Source organism: Camelus bactrianus, chromosome 1 (assembly GCF_048773025.1).
Source record: "Camelus bactrianus isolate YW-2024 breed Bactrian camel chromosome 1, ASM4877302v1, whole genome shotgun sequence".
In the NCBI taxonomy this organism is placed as follows: domain Eukaryota; kingdom Metazoa; phylum Chordata; class Mammalia; order Artiodactyla; family Camelidae; genus Camelus; species Camelus bactrianus.
The window spans coordinates 95,754,384-95,766,434 of record NC_133539.1 but is presented as its reverse complement, the minus strand read 5'-3'; the positions used below and the strand labels follow the sequence as shown (position 1 = coordinate 95,766,434).

Genomic DNA, 12,051 nt, shown 5'->3' with positions numbered 1-12,051 from the left:
AGGAAAATAGTTTACTGAAAAAGACTTCATCCTTTATGGGTAGATAAAAGGAGCAATGATGACAATGATTACAGTAAAAATTTTTTTTAAATCATAGTCCAAATTTTGTTATTTATAGGCCAAGTGACTGGAGCAATTTACTTTACCCCTAAGAGCCTCAAATACCTATAAAAGAGGAATAATAACTGCAAACTGTTTATTTTATAAGATGGTTGTGAAAATAAAGTGATTTATAACATGGGAAAGCATGTTGCAAATTCTAAAACTCGTGTACTCAGGGAACTGAATGACTAATTTAGAGAAGGAGTTAACGATTCATTTATTTTCTAATAGTGTGAGGGAGGGAATTAGGAGCTGGAAAGCAATCAATATACTCCTTATTAATACTCTAACAGAGTTTAGCTTTATAAAACTAGGATGTGATAGAATCTCAGTTCTTCTGCGACCAGCAATTAGACACAGGAAAGAATTGTAATAGAATTGAATCTTTAAGGTGCTTTTGGAGCTTATTTGCGTATGTCCTTAATATGAATAACTGAAAAGATTGAGTTGGCAGTGTCTCATGCCAACTCTCTGGATCTTAGGCTATTAGGGACATAAATTTATTATTTTATTTGTGAATAATCCCATGAGATTGCTGTCCAGCTCTCATTAGTCTCTTGAATGTTCAAAGGCAACATCTGCAAGTAGTTCTGCAAATGAGTGAAATTCGGGGTTTAAATAATTTTCCCTGTTCTATACAAGTAAGTATACTCTTCTTAGGAAATGGAACAAAATAAAACTGGTTTAAATGAAAATGACAGAAAGGGCCAGCTAGGAGAAGACAGATTTTCTCAGCCAACCTGAGTCTTTATTTTTTTCTCATCATTACAAATATATCCATGGTTTGAAGACCATAAGAAGCAAATAATTATAAAATAATAAAGAGATCACACTGGGCTAATTATAATTTTGCTGGCATATGATACTGAGTAATATTTTGTTAAAATAACCACATTCACATGTTTCTATCCGTGGCAGAGCCAACTGGATCCCTGCATGCTATCCATTCTTCCCTTCTGCTTTGGGAACAAACAAGCCAATGTTATTTGGAGCAGTGATATGTCTGATAAGAATGTCTTATTTCCCAATCTTCCTTTCAGCTACAGGCTTCAATATGACTAAGTCCTGACCAATGAGTTAAAGTGGAAGTTTTGGGAAGAGACTCCTGGAAAGATACCTTAACGGAGTGATAGCTACCTTTTGCTGTTTTCCTCTTCCCCTTTCTTGCTGTCTGGTAATGGATGGGGAAGCTAGTGCCCCAGCAGCTGTTTGAACAGTGAATTGCTTTGAGGATGGAAGCTATATACTATGTGATAGTAGAGAAAAAATATAGATAAAGAACATAGTGATTCTGGAATCACCATACCAGCACTAGGTTATATTGAGTTTTTTTATTTTTTTTATGTTAGAGGGGAAAATGTGATTTTTTAAATCTTTTTAAGTGTTTTTATAAATGCAGACAACTTAATCTTAACTAATATATAAAAACTAGAATATAAATTCCTTGAAAGCAGAGGTCTTTTCCATTTTCTTTAGAGCCTAAGATACAGGGAGGCCCATAATAGAGGCTAAAAATATTTGTTAAATTGAACACCTGAATCTAAAGCTTTACTTTGTATATTATTTGGATAACTATCCTCTCTACCTCTTCTGCTCTTTTATAATTTTTCCTGCATAATTTCCCAAATTATTTCCTCTGTTGCCTTTTTGTTTACGCTTCCACTGTTCCTAAAATTGATCACTGTAGTTATCTTATTCCTTCTTATTTAGATAATAGTCTGTCCCAATGGGAAAAAAAGTGAGCAAAATATAAATCCAAAGGACATGAACATTTTTCTTTGTTATTTTCTTTCAAATTGGGTTTAAATAGAGACCAAGAAGATGGGCCACTATATTATTCTTTAATCATGTTCCCACTTAAAAAGATAATTATAGCTCTGTCTTCCCAGATGTAAAATAATTATTTCCTACATTCTTATAAATGTTTTATAATGGAGCTATGACCTGAAAACGTGGATTCAAGTTTTATAGTCACTGAGAACTAAATTTGAAAACATCATGGTTTATACATTGAGTGGGTCAGTGGGGGATATATTTGCAAGAAAGTCTGAAGACCCCATGAGAAAATGACAAATCAAGTTGGAGGGTTGGTCCCAAATATTAAAATTTCCAGTCAGTCAAGAAACAAGAATCACCTCCTAGTTTCCAAGGAAAATTGTAAATGGGAAAATAATTTGTACTAGAAAAGGGGAAATGAATTAAATGCCCTCAGCTGATTTTATAAGAAACGTGATTCTCTGTCATTCAAATTGCAGAGCCCTATGCATTTGATTTTTTTCTTACATATAATTCTTATTTTTTATTGAAGTGTAGTCAGCTTACAATGTTGTATCAATTTCTGATGCACAGCATAATGTTTTAGTCATACACATACATACATATATTTGTTTTCGTATTCTTTTTCATTATAGGTTACTACAAGATCTTGACTATAGTTCCCTGGGCTATACAGAAGAAACTTGTTGTTTATCTATTTTATATACATTTTATATAAAGTATCTGTATATCTTGAGCTCCCAATTTATCCCTTCCCAGCCCCGTTCCCCCTTGGTAACCATAAATTTGTTTTCTATGTCTGTGACCTATGTATTTGATGTTGCATTTTTCACACTTTCCTAGGTTAAGGGATCATAGGATGAATTAAATGAGAAAAATACATTACTGTAAGAATGTAAGAAAATGAAAAAATGAGTTTTTTTACTGCTAATCTGAAAACTCAAATAATGTGTTTTTTTTCTTTACTCCAGCTACTTTTGGGGTTTTTATTCTTTTAATTTTTTCATCAATTTTACTACAATGTGCCTAGATGTGATATTTCTGGTATTTGTCATTTTAGGGAGTAGTAGTGCTTTGTAAAACCATGTCTTGGTATCTTTCTTCAGCTTTAGAAAATGTTTTGTCAGTGTCTATTCAACTACTGCTTCAGTCCCATTCTCCCTCTCTTCTGTTTCTCTTCTACACATGGTACATCTTGTCTGATATTCCTTATGTCTCCTAATCCCTTTCTGTATTTTCCATCCTTCTTTTCTCCTTGTGTTTCAGTCTGGTTATTTTATACTGACCTACACTTCTCTTTTCTTGTATCTAATCTGCTGATAATTTAATCACTGAGTGCTGAATTTCAGCTGTTGTATCCTTCAGTTCTAAGACTTCTAGTTAATTGTTTTGTATATATTTCCATACTTTCTGAAATTCTACATCTTGCCATCTATTTTACTGAACATATGAGTTACAGTTATTTTAAGTCTGTTTTATTATTTCAATAACTAGATTATCTGTGGGTCTCTTTCTAGCACCTATTTCTCTCTCTCTCTCTTTCTTTTTTTTTTTTTTTTATTGTTTGGTTCTGTTCTCTTTCAGGCCTGGTGTTGTTGTGTTTAATTGAATGTTGAGCTTTGTATGACTGCAAGGTAAGAAACTCTGGATGACATTGTCCATTGATTCATTCTAGCCAGTAGTTAGAGCTGGGGCAGATTCTTTTGATTTAATCAGGGATAGATACATTCTGAGAACAGATTTCAAACTTGGTGAGAGCTGAAATATTTTCAGTTTGCCCATATTCCTAAAAATTTGTGGAGTTACCGTTGCCTCTCCTCCTCAGCAGACTCTGATTTCCAATTTGTGTTCCTCCAGTGCTGTGAGACTGCTAAAAAGTTTTTCTTAGCCTTTTTGCTTGCTTTCTTCTTAGTTTCTCAGTCTCTTACACTCTGGCAATTTCATGTTGACAAACACCTCACAGACAAGAATGTTGGCCTCACCTCTCTACAAATCCATTTTCTTGAGATCATGGTCCTTTGGGTCTGGCCTACCTTAGTAGTCATTATGGTTTTAACTCCTCATCCCAAGAGCATGGCAAAAATTCTGACCAGACACTTTCTGCTTAAACTCTGTGACCCATGCTATGAAAAGGTAAATAATATCAAATTCTTCAGTGGAAAAGAAGCTAAACAAGCATAGCTTCTCTCAGTGTGTTTCCCTTCTCTTTTGGATCTCCAATCCTTGCTGCCTCAATTGATCTGTAATGCCTAAATAAGCTAAAAAAAAAAAAACTGAGATTTTACAATAGATTCTAAATAGAGGATTTGTGTGATACAAGCTATTCCATCAGAGATGGAAAATATTTGGAACCAATTTTTTGACCTTTGGTTTTCCCTCTAGTCCTGACTTTTTATGTGGACTACATTGTGCCAATTTAAAGTTTTTCTTAATAAACTAGTGAACATTTTCTTATGTAACATTTTAGAAACAATGTCAAATTTCTATAAAAAAATATGCTACTTAGTTGCTTTGACTCTGATCAACAGGGAAGAAGTTGGGGAGAGAGACATGAATTCATCCCTACAGGATAATATTTTTTAAGTGCTTGGAGGGTAGTATATAAGAGAATTTGTTAAATTGAACATTTTTGTTTTGTTTTCCTTAAATAGCAATCCCAAAGGAATTAAATTACATTTTGGCCAGCTTCTTACATTTATTTGCCAATGGACAAGTCCAAATATGAAGGAATTCTCTTTTTATTTGGACTGATATAATTAGCCTGTCTAAAAATAGATTATTTATATAAGCATACCTTGGAGATCTTGAGGATTTGGTTCTGGACCACCACAATAAAGCAATTATCACAAAAAAAAGCAAGTTACATGAATTTTTTGTTTTCCCAGTGCCTGTAAATTTACATTTACACTACACTGTAGTCTATTAAGTGTTCAATACAGTATGTCTAAAAAAACAATGTATATACCTTAATTAAAAAGTACTTTATTGCTAAAAAAAAAAAATGCTAACCATCACCTGAGCCCTCTATGAGTCACAATTATTTTGTTGGCCTTAGCTTGATGTCGATTGCTGCTGACTGATCAGGGTGGTGGCTCCTGAAGTTTGGGGTGGCTGTGGCAATTTCTTAAAAGAAAACAGAAATAAAGTTTGCTGTGTTGATTGACTCTTCCTTTCATGAAAGTTTTCTTTGTAGCATGCAGTGCTGTTTGATAGCATTTTACCCATTGACCTTCTTTCAAAATTGGAATCAGTCCTCTTTAACCCTGCTGCTGCTTTATCAATTAAGTTTACGAAATACTCTAAATCCTTTGTTGTCATTTCTACACTCTTCACAGCATCTTCACCGGAGTAGATTCTATATCAATAAATCATTTTCTTTGTTCATCCATAAGAAGGATTCTTATACTCCTCATCCCTTAGAGTTTGATTTTGAGATTAGAACAATGTGGTCATATCTTCAGACACCACTTCTAATTCTAGTTCTCTTGCTATTTCCACCACATCTGCAGTTACTCCCTTCACTGAAGTCTTGAACCCCTCAAAGTCATCCATGAGAATTGGAACCAACTCCTTCCAAACTCCTGTTCATGTTGATATTTTGACCTCGTCCGTGAACCATGAATGTTCTTCATGGCATTTAGAATGGTGAATCCTTTCCAGAAAGTTTTCAATTGACTTTGCCCAGATCCATCAGAGGAATCACTATCTATGGACATAGCCTTAAAAATGTATTTATTAAATAATAAGACTTGAAAGTTGGAATTACTCCTTTATCTATGGGCCACAGAATGAGTATTGTTTTAGCAGGTATGAAAACATTAATCTCATTGTACATTTCCATCAGAGCTCTTGGGTGACCAGGTGAATTGTCAATGAGCAGTCATATTTTGAAAGGAATCTTTTTCTGAACAGTAGGTCTCAACAGTGGGCATGAAATATTCAGTAAGCCATGTTGTAAACAGATGTGTGGTCATCTGGGCTTTTGGTTCCAGATAGCATAATTCTGAAGGACCCTAGGATTTTCAGAATGGTAAATGAACTTTGGCTTCAACTTAAAGCCATCAGCTACATTAGCCTCTAAGTAAGGCATATTTAGCCTTGCATATCAATTTTATGGTCTTTTAACATTTTAAAAACTGCTAGAGGGGGTTTGCTTTTAAGCTTCAGAAAATTCTAGAGGCTTATTGTTTCTTCATGATTCACCTGAGGATAGCTAAGAGTTGAGTTGTTCGTGGTTACCTGAAAAGTCAGGAATGTAGCTCAATTTTTAATCTATCATTCACTGTCTTCTTTCTAAATTCCACAGCATTTATTAATTAGCTATAGAAAATAATCAAACAAAACAGATTTTATCTTTAACATGCTTATTAGTTTAATCAAATTTGTGCTGAAATGGAAAAATTAATAAAAATTGTATTATTTCATCTTTGCTCTTCTTTGAATATTTCTATTCAATTGTTAGTGTAATTTCTGATCAATAAGAATATTTGTCTTATTTTTGCTCCTATGGACCATTAATGAAAATGGTGATGCAGAGTAGGATGGTTACCTACTGCAATAGCAATATTTAATCTAATATAATACTGTTTTTATATTCTTCAAGGATTCTCACAGATATACACCTAGATGGATAAGAAACTGATTGTTAAAAGAGAGAATACAAGAAATCATAAAACACAAAATGAAGAGATATGACTGAGGGAGATGTGAAAAAAAATACAGAGAATATTCCGTTTTGTTTTCAACCACTCAGGAAGGCTGTATAGAGCAGATGACATTTCCTAAGAAGAAAAATAGATATTTTGATCATTTGACAAAACGACAGCATTTTAAAAGCAATTTTGATTCATTTGTAGACTTATCCTAATTTTAGATTCTCTTTGTATTTTTTAATTTGCTAGTAGAGTATAATTAGAAACAAATGTAAATCTGCTTTAAGAATCTTGACATGTAGCACTTCATTTTAACAATACTTTTCTTACAGTGTCATTTCCTTTTATAGTCATTAGACATTTAATTTTTTTAACTTTCACAGAAAAGAATAAAAAACAGTATTATAATAACTGACAACTCAAAGACAACAAAAGGACCCCAAGTTGCAGACAGCTAAATAAACATAAAAAGAAAGTTACATACTGGTCCTAAGAAGAATTATATTATAGCTGTAAAAATACAAATGGCTCAATCTGCATTATCTTTTGTTGATCCAACAGCTTGTTGCTATAAAAATACTGACAATTATAAATATAGTCCTTTCTCTTCTGCCAATGAAGCTATCATATCTTCTTATGAAAGTCACAAGTGAGAGATGAATTTGACATCCTGGGTAGGAAATTGAATAGAAGCAAGAAATCAAGTAGAAATTCAAATCACTCCTCTGACTCTCATAGGCACATGTGAAAGTGACTTCCATAATGGCAAGATTTTCTGAGAACATTAAATTAGACTTTTAAGGACATGTTTATTCCAAATCAATATGATTCAAGAGATTAAAAAAATTCATGCCTTTTGAGAATAATGCATAGTGTCATTCTGAATACGCAAGCCATACTTATGAAATGTCTTAAAAAACAAAGAATAGAACAGAGGAAAATATTAAATTTGCTTTTATTATGAAATCTTCCCAGAGTTTAACTAAATTTAAAATTGAAATAACTTCATTATTTTTATATTCATTGCCAAATGTTTATTGAATCCCTACCAAGTATAGAACAGAGAATTAAGTGTTATCAGCCCAAAGAGATATGGTAGTCTCTACCTGCTGGTGCACACTGTCTGGTTGGAAAGGAGAAAGTTAAGTTTTAATTGACAGATGTTCCTATTACCTATATTACTCTCTTGCCCTCTTTGGAGCCATGCAATTCTAATAATTCTTTGGGCTTTCATTTAATATAAATTTTCATTTCTTCTTCTTAGGACAAGGCAAGACAATGAAAACTGCAGAAAAATCTCCCTTAAATTTCAGTGCATCAAACCCCACTGTGTCTTCAGCAAGGACTTCAGGGATCAGTAACTCCCTACTGAAATCAGAAACTAATGATCAATGTGTTTTGATTTAAGTTTGTGCTATAGTATTAGAAGCCCCCAATTTAGAATTATTAGACAAATCCTAACTTATTTTTTAAAGCTACATTATTTGCATAATGTGAATCACACTGTGTGGTCACCTAGCAACTGTTTATTTGATATGAAATTTTAACCTAAAACAGACATTTTTCCCCATGACTAAATTCTATTTCAAGCCTATCACATCTAATTAATTTTCACATGCATGCCCTGACAGAAACATAATAACTTAAACCAGAATAGGCAGGAGGCAGGTCTGCTTATAGCACAAGCTGTAGTCAGGACTGTAGCATCAGGTGCTGGGTCGTACTCACTGGCTCCGGACAATGTTAAGGACGTTATTTCATCAACCATGTTCAGAATGAGAAGAAAATCCATGAGAAAAGTTACTGACATAATAACAGAAAAACTAGATGTGTTCTTTGTCCTTTTCTTTTCTGGGCATCCTTGTTATATAGCACTCTTCACATTTTTTTGTAATGGTTTCTGTGCTTTTTTCCTATCCAACTTAAGTGTAAGTTTTTTAAGTGAGTAAAGGCTGTATTACTAATCAAGGTGTAGGCAAAGTGCTTAGATCACAGTAGATCTCAAAAATGCTTAAATGGATGAATGAGATGAGAACCTAAGATGGTATGATAGCTATCAGAGAAATGAGCAAGTAGTTAATAATGTCATAGAATCTTGAGGCTCATGGTTTTATACAGCCTGACACAATTAAGGAACAAGAAGTGTAAAAGCTTGGTATTCATCTAGAGCTGGAAAATTACTAGCCATGATCTTGTGATTTTTTTAGAATAGATATTTTATGAATGCTAATAGAAAGAATGAACAATTCCCAAGCAACCCTGGCACTCACAATTCGGAGTTATTTGAAGTTTTGCTCCATCACAAATTTGAATCTCATGTATTCTGAGTGAGCCGGTGAGTCACTTAGCTGGTGATGGAGCCTAACTGTGAACATCCCAGCTGACAGTTTGTCTTTGCTGTGAGCTCTGAAAGTTTGGCCTTCCCGGCTCTCAGGCTGTAATATTCTGTATGTCCCTTGACATAATGAAAGAGAGAAAGCACAACTTTGTCAATCGTTTACCATCTACCTCTCAGAGCAACTTTGATTTTCTCTGCACATAATTATGTACACAGCAACCCTCACAAAGTGATTAAAAAACTTCCTTTCAGTGTGAACATTGCAATGCAGGAGAACTTTTCATGAAAGTTTAAAAGGTTGTGAGATAATAAGAGGAGAAGACATATTATTCTCTGGAAATGGCATTTAGACAAAAGCCAGGAACCTATGCAAACATTGTGGTCTGCATAAATATCAGGTTTCAAGAAAATTTTTAGATTTATCATTCATGAATTGCACAAGCTTAATGTTTGTGAAAGAATAAAGGAAAGAATACTTGGGAAGCAGAGGAAATGTATTTTATTGAACATCCACATCAAGGTCGCCTATGAGAAACTTGTCTTGCAAAGCAAGTGATAATTTAACAAAGTTCAGAGAATCTGACCCTTTTCCAAAGGTACAATAAGCAAGAGGTCTGTTTTGGTTGAGACAAAATCAGACAAAAGATAAACATTGAAGAAACTAACACCATGATTTCTAATTATAGAAAAGCAACAAAAGGTAGAAATTACAAGAGAAAGAAGAGACAAATTCAGAGGTAAAACCAGAAGCAGTGAAAGCTTAAATGCAAAACAGCATCATACTCATTAGAATTGTCTATTAGAATTGTCTTGTGCAAATTATATCAGAAAGCGTCATGGAATTGAAGGCACATATAGATCCAATCAAGTGACAAATTACATGAAGTTTCTTAAAAAATGTGAACACTATACTTGTGCTGATTATCAACAATATTTATAGCTCTCCTTCTGTACACCTGTCACAATTGTGCTTTATTATTTAAATTATTATTTGTATAATGACAATTTTCCCAATAGACAGAAAACTCCAACAGGTAAAGACTATGCCTGACTTGCTCACCATTGAATCCCCAGTGCCTACTACAGAGAATGACACAGAATAGGCACTTTAAAAAATACCTTACTGAGCTGGTAAATAAATAGTGATCTGCATTGATTCTGTAAGGAATTCAAGTGTCAAAAAGCCTCATCTTGGGTGTCATTAAACACTTTAAATTTGAAAAGTAAATGGAGTTGTGACTCCTAGCCTACTTCTAACTGAATAGATCCAGGAACTAGGAAGGGGGAGATGTACATCTGGCAGGAGTGCTCCCACTGGGCTGCTCAGACACTAGCTTGCTCTCTGCTACCTGGACATATTTAAATCCAAACCTAGCTGAAAAATTAAATTCAACTGCATGAATGACTTCTTTTTCTTTCAACTTGGGCATTTATCTTTGTGGTTCTCAAAGTGTGGTTCCTCACACAACAGCATCAGCATTACTGTTGATTACAGCATTACCTGTAAACTTGGTTAGAGATGCGTACGTTCTGGCCCCAGATCAGACTACTCAGTTGTAAACTGGGAATGAGGCCCAGCAATCTGTATTTAACAAGCTTCCGGGTGATGCTAAGGCAGGGTGAAGCTTGAGAAAATACTAAGTGAAGTGAGAATTACTATAAACAAAGTATTTTCTGAGTTATCATCCCACATCTCTGGTTATTAGGGGTCCACAATGAGCAATGTTGTAACTCTGGCTATGGAAGCCCCTTCAGCATCTGGACTCCAAGCCTTTCAAGGGCAACAAATGAGTAACAACTGCAGTTGTGCTTCTTTGATTTTGGAGGAAGTAGGACAGAACTTTAAGGTATTATTGATTGAACATACAATTGGCCTAATAATCTATGCCATCTTCAGATACTTTTAAGAATAAAGGAAATGAGGGGAGGGTAAAAAAAAAGAATAAAGGAAATGTACTAGTAGGAAAAAGGAAATAGGACTTTACCAGTTCAACCTCTAACTCCATGTGAGTACTTTGTTCTCTAGGTTCCCCCTTTTAAACAACATATCACACGTATTTAAAGTATGCAATTTAATTAGTTTTCACATATGCGTACACAGTGTGAAACATCACCACAATCAAGATAGTGAATATATCACTAACCCCCAAAGGGTTCTTGTCATCATTCCCATCCAGCTTCCCTGTCCTTCTCCCATCTCCAGGCAACACTGATGTTTTCTGTCTCTATCAATTAGTTTTCATGTTTAGAATATTATATAACTGGAATCACACAGTATTTATTCTTTCTTGTCTTAATTCTACCACTCAGCATAATGATTTTAAGAGTCATCTATTTCATTGTGTGTATCAATTGTTCATTCTTTTTCATTGCTGAGAAGTATTCCAATATACTTTGCTAATCCTTTCACTTGTCAATAGACATTTCAGTTATTTATAGTGTCGGATATTACAAATAAAGCTGTTATGGGAATTTATATATAATTCTTTGTATGAATATATGGTTTTCATTTTTCATGAAAAACTATCAAACTCTCAAAGTAGTTATATCATTTTTCATCCCTACAAGCAGTTTACGTAATTTCCAGTTTTTCCAGTTTATTTCCAGCATTTAGTATGGTCAATCTTTTTAATTTCACCCATTATAACGTTATCTCATTGTGGTTTTAATTTCATTTCTTTATTGGTTAATCACAAACTTCTTTTCAAGAACTTAATTGCCATAGCTGTATCTTTTTTGGTCAAGTGCCTATTCAAATCTTTTGCCTGTATTTTATTTTTATTGTTTTACCTTTTACTATTGAATTTTCAGAGTTCTTAGTAAATCCAGGATATAAGTTCTTTACCACATAAGTAATATGCTAATATTTTCTCCATTCATTGCTCATTTTTACATTCTCTAAACTATGTCCTTTGAAGAACAGATTTTAATTTTGAAGAAATTCAACTTATTTATGAAACATAGTTTTGGATATCTAGTCAGTATTACTTAACCTGAGGTCACAAATGCTTTCTACTACATTTATTTCCAGAAGTTTTATAATTTTGGGCTTTACCCTTTGGTCTATAATCCATTGTGTGCTAATTTTTATATAGTGCAAGGTATAGATTAAAGTACTTTTTGCATATGGATATCCAATTATTTTGCAACATTTGTTGAAGAAAACTATCCTTTCTGCATTGA

At 33.7% G+C, this 12,051-nt stretch overlaps 1 long non-coding RNA gene across 2 annotated transcripts in view; it reads left to right on the top strand.

The window, feature by feature from the left end:
• LOC123615986 (uncharacterized) overlaps positions 1 to 12,051 on the top strand; it is a 167,320-nt gene that overhangs the window by 138,893 nt on the left and 16,376 nt on the right. The window contains exon 4 of one of the 2 annotated variants that reach the window (XR_006723850.2): positions 3,463 to 3,512. The exons of the other annotated variant lie outside the window; for it this stretch is intronic. This is a non-coding gene — a long non-coding RNA (uncharacterized LOC123615986). The remainder of the gene's footprint in view (positions 1 to 3,462; positions 3,513 to 12,051) is intronic. 2 annotated transcript variants of the gene reach the window in all.